Below are 14120 nucleotides of genomic sequence, written 5' to 3'. Positions count from 1 at the left end.
TAATATCTAAGAATTTTCTTTGGCATCATTCAGAAAGGTACTTTTTCTCTTCCTCTCCATCTGCTTCTCTCTCCCCACTCTTTCCTCTCTCACCTCCATCTCCTCTTACTAACAACTAGAAAAACTAACACTTGACTACTCAAGACCACTATCACCCTTTTAACAAAATCCCAAAAGGATCACTCCTAGAATCTCCTAAAACTTGGCCTGGACCAAAAAGTAGGGAATTTTACATTCCCCCAATGAGGCAAGGACTCTGTTCTCTTCACACCATCCTTGAGCATCTGGCTGGTTCTTTAATGGCTGTTATGCCTGGCCTAATACAAACCAGTTGTGTGCTTAGCCTTCCCTGAACTTTGCACTTGGAAACAAATGTGGGTGCCTCTGCTTACAGCATTTCAGCAACTTGGAGGGGTCCTTTATTGGTGAAAGTGCAGTGAATGCTTGAAGCATGTGAAGCTGTTTGCAAGCATGCCAGCTCACATGTGGTAAAGAACAGGGTACACACTACTAAGAGTATATTGCTGAATTAAAAGGAAATGGTTTAAAAGTTCAAAGAAGAGCCCAGACTGTGTGAGAGTATGGCTACTCAGGGTATGTGAAGGGTCTTTTCTGGCAAGCAATTCACATCTAGGTACAACTGAACTTTGAGCAAAGCCTTAAATGGGATGAGTCATGGCTAACTTAGAAAGCCTTTCCTCCTGATCTCATGACTCCTCAAAAAGGTGAATATGCAGCTTCACTACTAACAGATTCCAACTTTAGCACCCACACAACTGGGAGCAGGGTGTTGTCTAAAGGCACTTTGGGCTTTGGCATTTTTGTCCACTTCTACTTACTGAGTACAGGTCTGATTTGGAAGGGTCCCTCAAGCTCTACATGTTTGATCTGATGATGTCAGCCCAGCTGAAGGTTCTCAGTCTTTTTCCTTTGTGCCCTTCCTTCCTCATGGGTAGAACAGCAACCCAATCAGGGCAATAAATCAAAAAACACTGGTTTCTATTGCATTATTTTCACTTATTGCCAAGTTCTTTTTATTTCCTTTGCGCAAAGCAAGCAGATGATTTATCAGTCCTTTTCACTCTTCTCGACCAATTAAATAAACAAATAAAACAATATTTTTCATGCCTAAATTTTTAGGGGAAAAATGCTGCATGTCAGTACTGAGAAGAAAAATTATAATTGGATGATTCAAAACAATTGTACTATTATTTTAAAGAAAAATTTGGTCAATTCATTCATCTCTTAAAGATACTCCTCCTGATACGCTATTTTTTTAAAAAATATTTTGTAATATGAATTTAACTTCCTGTTCCTATTTTTTCATCTTATTGCAGATTCTCAGATCATAGTTCTTGAAAAATGAAGGAGAAATCTAAGGAAAGGTGATTATTTTGTACATGTGTTTTGTATTGGAATAAGTTAAACACTGAAGATGATTTTTAAAAATCAAATGATTAATCTAGGTTTTGAGTGAATCATTGTATAAGGTCAAGTTCCTATTTGTCACAGGCCTATGTACTGTCATCAAGCTGAAATTTTCTGGGCATGTCATAAGTTCTACTTATCAAGTTGTCTTGATTACAAGTACTTTTCTTTCTTCACCATAAAGTATCAAGAATGTCTCTGGAATAAATGATCCACACAAAATGGCTCATCAATATTTGAGTTGTCCATACTACCATCATGCCCTGAGATAATTCAAACTATATTAATGTTTAAAGAATAATGAAGGATAGAATTTTTCCCAAATCTGAAACAGAGTGACTACCTCAACCAACAATAAATAATTCCATATCAGTTTGGACAGAAAGAAAGATCTCTAAACATCTTTGATACCCTGGGCAGTCTAGCTTGAGTATACACTAAACGCAAAATCTAACTGGTATAGAACTGCATTAAGGTTTTACAGGGATCAAAGATTCAATAAAACTTGTCACTAACATAGAAATTCTATTTTAATTGTGAAATTAAAAATGGGATTTTAACCCTGATGAAAAAGTGCATAAGCTTATCACAGACCCTCTCATTATTTCTCCTTGCCAATTACAAATCTTTTGATATATGGAGAAAAGTCACATTTGTCTGCATTATTTGGGACCTTCCCATGATTTGTGGAAAAGTTTTGTTTTTAATTAAAGTGTATTCTATAACAGCAGCTCTTTTCTACTTTATGATTCCAAGGAAACATATGGAAATATCAACTTTGAGATGTTACTGATTTATTTTGATGTTGGAGCATTTTGCTCCTGTGTAAACATTTCTTGTGGCATGAATATGGATAGTTTTGAGTCTTTGAAGAGTTCATTACTAAAGGTAGCATATGGTTTTGACTCCTGAACCATGAGGGAAATGAGAACACCCAGTTTGCCAAACAGTCAATTGTAAACAGTTGGTACACCCCTAAGCAAAAGACAAAAATAATTACTGTATTTTTTTAAGTAGCCAGCTCATTTTTAGTCTCTTTCTTATTTTGTCTTTATTTTTTCATTTACTGATTTAGTGTTTTCCTGCAAGGTTCATAGAAGTCGACTAAATAGATACGGCCTGCAGCAACCTGATTCTGATAGCACAGATGTCACCATGGAATCCAATAATAAGCCAGTTCATGTCCCTACCTTATACCCAAGCCCATGTTGAGACTTCCCATTGTTTCTCATAACATTCTTTCAGAAACATTTTTAATGCTTTCATAGTTTATGTGTGAGGCAATATAGCAAAGGAGATACACTATATTAACTATGAAACATTTTTGAAACTACTGAATTCAGGCTTTACATCTGACTAACTCTGCTTGTGTGACCATGGGCAAGCAACTTCTCTTAAGTTTCATAGACAAATCCCTACAATTACATAATTTAAAGAAAAGTTGACCATCTGTACCTTTGGAGGAAGTTTCAATGCACAAGTGTTCTCATCATTAAAGAAATCACAAGTCCCTCCTAACTTCCACCCTACAAAAGGTGTCCATTATTCATTGTAAAATACTTATGAGCTACAAAAATGCTGAATTTATAATGATGATTTATCATCATATTAAGGTTTGCAAAGAGCTTTTCTGAAAACAACCCTCCAGAATATAATAATAACGAAAGTTAACACAAAAAATGTCTACTTTGTGTTAGGCACTGCTATGCTAAGCACTTTTTAAATATCTTATTTGATCTTCACAGCAACCTTGGGAAGTAGTTGTTATTATTGCCCCCCCCCCCATTTTGCAGATAAGGAAACTAAGGCAAACAGTGATTAAGTGACTTGTCCTGGGTCACACACAACTAGCAAGTGTCAAAGTAGATATGTGATTTTTAAAGAAACATTCTGGAATCCAAAACTAGAAAGTGAATACATCCTAGTTTGACATTAAAAATTACAAATACAAAGAAAGGATATAATAACAATGGCAACAATACATGTCTGTTTCTCTTTCTCTCTTCCCTTACCTCAAGGATAAAGAGTTATCCAAATCTCAGTTTTCTAAGTTGGTTTAAATGATTCCTTCCTGGGGAAAGAGTGTGGGACTTAGTGATTTTCCCTTCTATCTCAGGAGCCTAAGATTCTATAATAAGGAGTTGATTCTAGAGTTCATTCTTCCACCACAGAAATAGTATAAACACAGTGCTTTTGTTACCCATTGGTTCCACCAAGTTATCAACTGCAATTCACTGGGGCGGGGCGGGGTGGGGGAGTTTCCAAGTAGTACTGTCTATCCAGCTCCAGGGAAAGAACTCAGGGGGTCTGAATACAGATTGAAGCCCACTTTAAAAAATAATTAATTATTTTTAGTTTTTACCATTCACTTCCATAAGATTTTGAGTTTCAAATTTTCTCCTCATCCCTCCCCTCTTCCACCCCAAGGTATTATGCAATCTGAGATAGGCTCTACATATACATTCATATTAAACATATTTTCACATAAATCATATTGTAAAGAAGAATTAGAAACAAGGGGAGAAATCTCAAGAAAGAAGAAACAAAGACAAGAGAGAGAGAACAAATAGTATTTGAGCACACTTTTTCAAAACTTTTTCTTGTTTGTTTTTTTGGTCTGTTTCCTTCACAACATGATTAATATGGAAATACATTTTTCATGACTGCACAAGTATAACATATTAAACTGCTTTTCAATTAGGTGACAGGAGGGAAAGAGAGAATTTGGAATCTAAAAGGCTTTTAAATGAATGTTAAAATTGTTCTTACATATAATTGGGAAAAAATAAATTCTAAAGTAACATTGTACAAACTTATTCCAAGAGCAAAAGAAAAAAAACATGCAAAGGAAAGCATAGGTTTTACATATATGCTGTTGTGCATATATACAAACACCCAAGGGTCAGTTTTAGACCTTTTTATTATTTGATAAAAATGGATTTATAGATTGTAATTGTTATTAGTCTTTAAAATGTAACTTACAAGGTGTCATTTTGGCAAAATCTGGTTGGAATTTTAATTTTAAGAATACATATTTCAGGGGCAGCTAGGTGGCACAGTGAATAGAGCACCAGACCTGGAGTCAGGAGGACCTGAGTTCAAATCCAGTCTCAGACACTTAACTCTTACTAGCCATGTGATCTTGGGCAGGTCACTTAACCCCAACTGCCCTGCCTTCCACCCTCCAAAAAGCAAAAAAAAAAAAAAAAAAAGCATACTTTGTCACTTTTGCCCTTCTATGAAGACTACCAGTATCTGTGCAAGGTCACCCGGAAATAAATTGTCTTTCTGTCTTATTTGACATTCTCAGGTAAAAATCAAAGCATGTGAAGACTGAATTCAGTCTGTACTTCTGTATTTCTTAACTCACCCCCACTTCAAAGCCAACAATTGTCGGAGATTGGGCTGGAAAATGACTCCTAGAAGGAAGCAATCAAGTGACCATGCCTAGTTTGGGGGACATCTGCAATTAAAGAATCAAGAAAACATCATGTTTTGTAGCTGAAAGGAAAGCTGGAGATTACCTACCACAAATCATTAGTGCTGTGTTGTACTAGTAATTGGACGATTGGAATTCTGGGCCTCAATTTGCTATAAACTCCCTTGAAACTTGGTCAAATCACTTGACTTATTTGGACCACAGGTTCCTCCTCAGTCAAATGTGGGGGCAAATTTTAATTATTCCTAAGATCCTTTATAACCCCAAGTTTCCTTATTCCCTTCATTTTGCAGATGAGTAAACTAAGGCCCAAAAAAGCAGAGTGACTTTTCCAGTTTTTCTAATGGATCAAAAGATTAAGAAACTGCTTATCAATAGCATCAACTCCAATTGACATGGGTTTTCTCTTTTCATTGCTACCTTCTCCAAACTAGCAAAGGAAACACTAATGCTAAAAATTTCTCACGATGGTCAGAAACCTGAGAAATTCAGCCTTAGTCTCTGTTTTAAACTTTTATTGATCAGGTTTTTTTTAAGTAACATCACCAGTGTTAACATAAAGTATTTATTTTGTACCTAATATGTTCAAAATGGGCAGCTAGATGATACAGTGGATAGAGTGCCAGGCCTGGAGTCAGGAAGACTCCTCTTCCTCAGTTCAAATCTGGACTCAGGCACTTAACTAGCTGTGACCCTGGGCAAGTTATTTAATCCTGTTTGCCTCAGTTTCCTCATCTGTAAAATGAGTTGAAGAAATAAATGACAAATTACCCCAGTATCTTTGCCAAGAAAACGCCAAGTTTGGTCACAAAGAGTCAGACATAACTCAAATGACTGAACAACAAAAAAACAATGAAGATGCTGCGTATAGGCAGTGAACAGGATTTGGAGGCATATAAGACGTTGGTCTCTGCTCTCAATTACTTCCAATCTAGTTGGAGGTTAATGCACAAAGTTATCTAATAATATGATAGCTAGTATATATTATGAAATGAAACACGACTGCTGCAGTCTATTAGTACATTAAGTTTAGGAGGACAGAATAGCGTGGACTAGGTTTGAGCTTAATCTTGAAGGATGGGCACAAGTGTAAAATGGGGGACCAAGGGTGGGAGAACAATATAAAGGAATGGCACCCCAGCCAGAGAAACAGAATGCACAGATGCACAGATACAGAAAAGCAAAGGGAGACAGGTTGGGAATGAGAATAGTGAAAAAATACACACACACACACACACACAAATTAGATAGATGATAGATAGATAGATAGATAGATAGATAGATAGATAGATAGATAGATAGATAGATAGATAGATAGATAGATAGATAGATAGATATAATTTTGGCAGAAATCTAAAGCAGAAAGCCTAGATTGGGCCTTGAATGAAAGACTAAAGAGTTAGGTTTCATCCTGCAGGAAATAAGGAGTTATGGAGGAAAGAAGAGGAGTAACATGTTATAATGATACACTGAAGTGTAAGACAAGAAATCTGTATTCTACTCCCAGACTCACCACTATCTATTTGTGTGGCCATGGACAAATCATTTGATCTCTATGGACCTTAGTTTCCTCCTCAGTAACTTGGGCAACTAGATGGCACAGTGGATAGAGTGCCATGACTGGAGTCAGGAAGACTCATCTCCCTGAGTTCAAATCTGGCCTGAGAAACTAGATCTGTGACCCTGAACAAGTCACTTCACCCAGTTTGCCACAGTTTCCTCATATGCAAAATGAGCTGGAGAAAGAAATGGCAAACCATTCCAGTATCTTTGCCAAAAAAAACTCCAAACGAGGGAGACAAAATGTAAATAAATTGATCTATACAAAAGGAGCAGTCATCCATACCACATCCCATGTGGTTCTCATCCACAAAGAACTGGACCTGTTGACCGGTTACCCTACCCCACTACTACACAGCCAGCCCACTTTGTTTTGTGGCCTTACCTCTCACTGATTAGAAGTAATAAATATTTTAATTAGAGTAGTGGACCTGGCAATAAAAAGAAAACCCAGCAGGAGAAAATGAGTTGGTAACTGATTAGATTATTAGAATGATACACTAATATGTACCCTTTAGGTTACTGTTGGTTGGGTATACCAAAGCAGCCTCAGATAATGAAATGGGGAAGATTTCCAGTGGTAGGGACAAGAGAACCTTGGACTCCTAGAATATGGGGAAGGAAAAACCGTGTAACACAACTAGATTTAGTTTTCAAATTCACTCTGTCCCCATTCCTTTTAATACTCTGGTTCATTTTTCTGATCTGATATTGAAATCAAAGTAGAAAATGCAATCCAGCAGCATGACATTGGCCTCCTTCCTCCCACAAGACATCCATCTACTGACCCTGGACATTCTCACTGGCTCTCGCTCATGCATAGAACTCTCCCCCTCTTCGTCACCGCCTCTTGGATTCTCTGGCTTTCAACTCCCAGCTAAAAATGCTGCCTCCAACAAGAAGCCTCTCCCAGTCCCCTTAATTCTAGTGCCTTCTTCAGCGAATTATCTCCACTTTATCCCACACGTAATTTGTCTGTACACAGTTATTTGCATGTTGTCCTTCTTGTTTGACTGGAAGGTCCTCAAGGGCAAGGACTGTCTTTTCCCTTTTTTTGTATCTCCAACACACAGCACAATGCTTGTCACACAGTAGGAGATTAATAAAAGTTTGCTGGCTGAGTGACCTTTAAATGGACAAATTAAGAAAGAGTGGGCTAGATTTGCTGTATATATAATATAATTTCCTAAAATTTGATAAAATTATACAGTACTTTCAACAATCCCTAGCTGCTCCCCAAAACAAAGGATGCTATCACCAATATCACCAATGGTGATGCAAATACTATAAATTATGGTCCAACACAACCACCAAAGACTCAAAATTGGAAGTGATTCAAAGGGAGGAAGACCTTCAGGTAATTGGGTGGAACCCCAGTGGAATGTTGACTGGAGCACATGAATAAGAATGGCATAGAATGACACCAGTCCACATCAATAATAAGCTCACTGATACATTGAATTATATTACTGGTATTTGGATGGATTACAAAGACTGTATTTACTTTTAAATATATTTTGTTACGACTTTTTTTTAAAAATTGTTCCTTTTCCTCTCAAAAAACTGTCAGTATGGTACAGTAGATAGAATATAGGATTTGGATTCTGAGAACCTGGGTTTGAACCCCAGCTTTACTGATTATTTCCTGTGTGACCTTGGGAAAATCACTTAACCTCTCTAGGTTTTTGAACAGCATTTTCAGAATAAGAGAGTTGAACTAGATTGCTTCTCATGTCCCTTCTAGCTTTATATCTAGGAATGTTGAACTATACATGACGAAAAAGGTAACAGATTAAAAGCAAAATCTAGATTCAAAAATCTAGAATTAGTAACAATAGTTCAGTGTCAAAAAGACAAGTCAAAAAATGTCACTGAACAATGTACCCAATACACACAAGAGGGTTTTAAAAAATACAGGGATGAGGAAAGTGCAGAATAGAGTTTTCTCCATTCAAGGAGTTGGTTTGGGAGATAAGACTTGAATAAGAAACAATTATAGAACTGTTAAATAAATAAATAAACAAATAAATAAATAAATAATTTAAATAAATAAAGTAAATAAAAAGAATAGAAGTGTTATAAAATAGTTAAATTGCAAATATATAAAAATTATAAAATAATTAAATTAGAATAGAAAAAATAAAAAAAAATGTATTGAGTGGATGCTACCTGTCATCCATGACTCCTCAAAGAATGGATGGATGAGGCTTCATTGGCCACTATGATCAATAGTCCATCTGTTGAGTGAAGGCCTCCTCCAGGCTTAGGATGTCACACCTCTGCAAAGTCAGATTCTAAAGAGAGAATGCTGATGATTCTGGGTTAAGCCACTTTTTCCAACCCTCCACTTGCTAATTGTGGAATGTCATTTTGGAAGACCTCTGATTACCTCCTACTGAAATAAGAGAGAAAATGTCCTTGGAGCAATGCAGCAGGAGAAATGGAGCAGCCCCAAATGAAGGGTTTTGTGAAAAATGCTCTGTCTCCTACTTCGGAGTACTTAAACCTATGACTATTTTGCATTTTCAGGCTAGAATTCTATATTTCCCTTCTCAATCCAACCAGAAATGGAAAATCTGGTCTAGTTCCGATCATAGAATACATTACAAATATAAAAATCTGCATGTCAACATGATATTACACATTAATGAAAGTTACTACATAATTTATTAACTTTACAAGAATGCTTGAATAAGATGTATCATTTAATAATGGAACAGTAGATAAACATTGTATTTATTTTTTCCATTCCCTTTGTTCAATTATTCAATTCAGGTTTATTTGTATAATATATGTCAAATTCACTTACAAAGAGCTAATTTTCCACACTAGAGAAAAGAAACACGTTGGTGGTGATGCGTTCTTGTTCTGACCATGACAAAAATTAATAATAATAGCTCCCTATGCAGCCCAAATCCAGGCTTTCTAGAAAAACACATTTGTTCACAAGACAAATTTCAATTTTTTGTGTTGTGAAGGTCAGAACTGTAGTCTGTTTGCAATAAAAAAAAAGAACAAAGGACTCATTGTCATGAAACACTATATTTCTACATTCATTCAAATTTGGAGCATCCCTTAGAGAATAGGCAGTACGGTACAGAAGGAAATTTTGAAGTGAGAGGCAGAAACCCAAGGTCCAAATCCTGGAACTGGTCCTGACTACCTGTGTGACCTTGGACAAGTCACTTTGCTCTAAGACTTATGTTTCCTTTTTGGTAAAAATCAAGGGACTATATTAGAGAAGCTAGGTAGCATGGAAGAAGAAAGAGCAAACCACCCCAGTACCTCTGACAAGAAAACCCTAAATGGGGTCATAAAGAGCGGGACGTGATCAAAATATTACTGAATAACAACAGCAGCATGATATATAGCACTGAGCTTGTAATCAGGAAGACCTGCTTCAAATTCTGCCTCAGACACTTACTAACTCTATTACCTTGTACAAGTCGCTAAACTCTCAGTCTCAGTCTCTCCATCTGTAAAATAAAGAAATTATATTCAACAGCATCTAAGTACCTTTCAGCTCTCAATCTATTATCCCTCCTTAGTCTGGCTGAATGGGCACAATGAGAAATTTGATGAGGTTTTTTTTTTTTTAAATAACAGATGAATTTTATTGCCTTACCTAGTAGGTAAACACATAAGTCATGGTTAGAACAAGATATTCTTTGCTGGAAAACACCCATTCCATTGAAGCCTCCCTTGTTCCACAGCCTTATCATGGGCTGAAGAGGACTCTATTCTCTGTAGTTGTACCAGATAAATTCAAATTTTGGCAACAGGTCCTCTCAAGAAGAAAAGGGCTTCTATTTTGTTTACAAGATAAATTTTGTCTGTCATCTGAAGACCAACCCAGCTCATCTGAAGAGGCCCAGCACCAATGAATATTCTTGCAATGAATATCCTTGTCCACAGCAAATAGTAAAACCATTATGAAAGATGCTGTGACCTGCTTTGGGACACAACTCTTTAGGGCATTTCTCTGCTTCTAAGAAGACCTAGCCCTTACTATCTCCCAGAAAACTGTGCCATGATTGAAAGGAAACCTGGTGGGAATAGTAAACCTTACCACTGATTCCATGGTTACTGTGAGAGGAAGGCCAATCTCACAGTAGAGGCTGATCTTTTCTCCTAAACGTATCTGCTATGACTTCCATACTTCACAGCCAGCATATGGCTATTCAAAGTTTCCACAGGCAGCACAGAATGTGTGGAAAGTGTGCTAAGATATAGTGTCTACCCTTCCTGATGAAGGCTTAGGTGAGGGAAGGAGGGAGATGGGGAAGTGATTTCCTTTCTTGGTACCCTAAGGTTTTTCCCTCCCTATAGGCAGAGAGTATTCAGTTCAATGAAATACGTTAAGTGCCTACCCTGTACAAGATCCTTTGCAGAGAATAAAAAGGCAAAGATGGAGTGGTGCCTCCCCTCAGGTCATTACATTCTTGTTCAGTCATCTCAGTCATGACTGACTCTTCATGACCCCATTTGGGCTTTTCTTGGCAAAGGTACTGGAGGGGTTTGTCATTTCATTTTCATCTCATGTTACAGATAAGGACACTGAGGCAAATAGAGTTAAGTGACTTGCCCAGAGTCACACAGATAGTAAGTATCTGCGGCCAGATTTGAATTCAGATCCTTCTGACTACAGGGCAGGTACTCTATCCATTGCACCACCTAAATGCCTCATGTACATTTTATAAGAGGCAAGAGTCTAGTATTGTTAATATCACAAACTCTGCATCACTCTGTCTCTACTCATTCCTTATCTCCTCTTTTCCCGTTTCTTTCAAGGATCAGCCCTGATTCTACCTCCTAAGAGGAAGCATACCACAATGAGATCTACCTTAATACTTTTGTTTCACAGATTGGGAAACTGAGACGTATGGAAACTAAGGCATCCAGCACAGGCCAGCAATATCCACACAATTCAACAAACTCAGCTTAAGAGCCAACTTCTAGATGGGTGAGGTCTCTCCTGGTCCTCTCCAAGTCCCTGCAGGTGCTAGCACTTCTGTCCCCAAATTGTTTGCAGCATGATATGATGCAGAAGTGTCAAATACTCAGTCCACAGGCCACATGTGGCCCATAACACTCCCACACGCAACCCAAATCAGATTAAAATTTAATTGGGAAATGTGAAACAAAAATAAATAAAAATACAATTAAACATAGATGATATTACTATAATGTTTTTTAAGTCAATATGTGGGCCCCAAGTATCCTTACATGTGGTTTACTGGCATCCTTTTTCTATTTGAGTTAACACCACTAGTGAACTGACCTCAAAGCCAGAAGACCTGAGTTCACCTCGGACACACGCAAACTATGAGAAAATCATTTAGAATACAAATTGCGTAGAAAATGCAAACCAACATTAGCAGAAGGAAATTCAGCATCTGGAAGATCCCAGATCAGTGAAATCACAGCTCTTATCCCTATTCCTATGTTTTGATTCTACTTATATATGTTCTTGTTTTTCCCAATCCAAGAGAAGGTCCTGGGGCACAGAGACTGTACTGTTCATTTTTTGTCTTCAACTATGCCTGATATATAATAGATGATCAATAAATGTATGTTGATTGGTTGAATGAGTGAGTTATCACTTTTCTTTTACAGATCACACAGATATATTCATGTTATTTGTATTTTCCTTCTTCCTTCTATGATGATTTTCCTGTTTTGATACCCAGTGTATATTTTCATTCATTTGTTCTCCATCAGAAATTAATCTTACTCATAAATAAAAAAAACTTTAAATTGAGCAAATGGTCCAGCTCTCCAGAGGAAGACCTTTCTCACTCTTATTCAGGTAGGGACCAAAAAAAAAAGGATATCATTTGCCAGTGGCTCAGCAGCCTGTGAAAGATGTGTTGGTAAATTCGGTCCTGAAGCTAGTGGCAGAAATAATCATGCTTTATATTTATGTAGGGCTTTTCTTCTGGGGAGCTTCAAGCATTCTGTGTCTTGCATCAGTAATCTTCATAACCTCCCTGTAGTTATGGGAATAAATTGGAGGGAGGATCACATTTTACCCTGAAAGATCATGAAATGGGCCAAATTGATAAAGAAGGACGTTGAGCATAGCTGAACTTGTTAAGGGTGTGTGGAAACGGGATGGGACCAGACTCTCTCATTCCCTCGTCACACTATACGCACCATCTTCCATATGTGCATCTGTCTTTCAATCTAGAGGGAGAGCCATGACTGAAGGCTGAAAAGAAGAAAAATTCTGTGACTAAGCAGCCAGCTGGAAACTCCAGGCCTGAGCAGTTATCATCCAAGGCTGGCCCTAACTTATTATGTGACCCTAAGGAATCATTTGGCCTCCTCCTGCTTGAGTTGCTGTATTTGTAAAATGGTAGAATACAGAGAGCTTTTAGCCTGGCTCTGATTTTTACCCAACAATCCCTTGGTTTATTTTTACAAAGGTCTACCTATTCACTCATTCATTCAGCTTTATTTCCTGAGTTCAAATTGTGTTCAGTGTTCCAGGCACTTTGGAGATAGATACAGGTGATATAAGATAGATGTGATGGAGATAGAGATAGAAATGAAAATGATAGAAATAAAGAGAGAAAGAGAGACAGAGGCAGAAATAGAAAAAGAGACATGAAATTGTCCTGGAAAACGTCCCAAGGAAATAACTAAAAGGAAAATAAATCCAATTTATACAAGATTCTAATCAATGTAATCATTGTACTTTCAAAGGACTGATGATGAAGAATGCCACCTATCTATTAACAGAGAGGTGATAATTATGGGGTGGTAGGTAGGGGAAAGATGGGGAGAAAATTTGTAACTCAAAATCTTGTGGAAATGAATATTGAAAACTAAAAATAAATAAATAAAAGATTTTTCAAAAAAGGAAATGGCAAACCACACCAGTATCATTACCAAGAAAACCCCAAATGGGGTCACAAAGAGTCAGACACAACTGAAAATGAATGAATAACAGCAACAAAAACCTCATGGATTTATAATCTAGTAGGGGATGAAAGATAAATATGTGCATAGCAATACAATACAAAATTGTATGTAGAGCAATTGAAAGTCACATAATGTATACATTGCCCTGAGCTGAATTTTTGTCTACATAAATATGGATGGTTCCTCCATTGTTTGTTATATTCTTTGATCACTACCCAATATGAAGCCATTGTGAAGGCTGAATAGGGGAATAATGCAGAGTGATAAAACTGAAATCAAAAAGACCTGAGTTCGAATCCTGCCTCAGACTCTTATTGTGTGATTCTGGGCAAATCATTTAACTTTTATTACTTCTGTTTCCTCATCTGTAAAATGAGGATAATAATCCCTTAGCACACATGGATATTGTGAGCAAATATATGTAAAATCCTTTGTAAACCTCAAAACACTATATTAATGTAAGCCATTGTTAGTGAAAATTTTTAAGCAATGGATTGGCACAACACAATCAGCATTGTGCTCTAGGAAGATTAATCTCATGAATATGTGGGAGGGAAAAAGAGTGGAGCAGCGCAACCTTTAAGAGACCAATGCAGAGCCACAACTGGGGGCCACCGGATGATTTGGGTTTCACTGTAGGGCACTCAAATTAACAGGGTTTATACTCATTCAGGTAAATGGAAAGGAGGGAGAGAGGGAGAGGGAGGGAGAGAGAGAGGGAGAGAGGGAAGGAGAGGGAGAGAGAGAGAGAGAGAGAGAGAGAGAG

General features: G+C 37.3%; 1 long non-coding RNA gene across 1 annotated transcript in view; it reads right to left on the bottom strand.

Annotated features, from left to right (window-relative positions):
* Positions 1–14120, bottom strand: part of LOC138174274 (uncharacterized) — an 84749-nt gene that overhangs the window by 33737 nt on the left and 36892 nt on the right. The window contains exons 2-3 of the long non-coding RNA XR_011171659.1: positions 8597–8822; positions 4799–4891 (exon numbers count right to left, since the gene is read on the bottom strand). This is a non-coding gene — a long non-coding RNA (uncharacterized lncRNA). The remainder of the gene's footprint in view (positions 1–4798; positions 4892–8596; positions 8823–14120) is intronic.

This window comes from Petaurus breviceps, unplaced genomic scaffold (assembly GCF_028583685.1).
Source record: "Petaurus breviceps papuanus isolate PSGF00001 unplaced genomic scaffold, PetGlider_PUasm1.0 688, whole genome shotgun sequence".
Lineage (NCBI taxonomy): Eukaryota > Metazoa > Chordata > Mammalia > Diprotodontia > Petauridae > Petaurus > Petaurus breviceps.
Note: the sequence above shows the minus strand (reverse complement) of the source record. Positions and strands in the feature narration are given on the sequence as shown.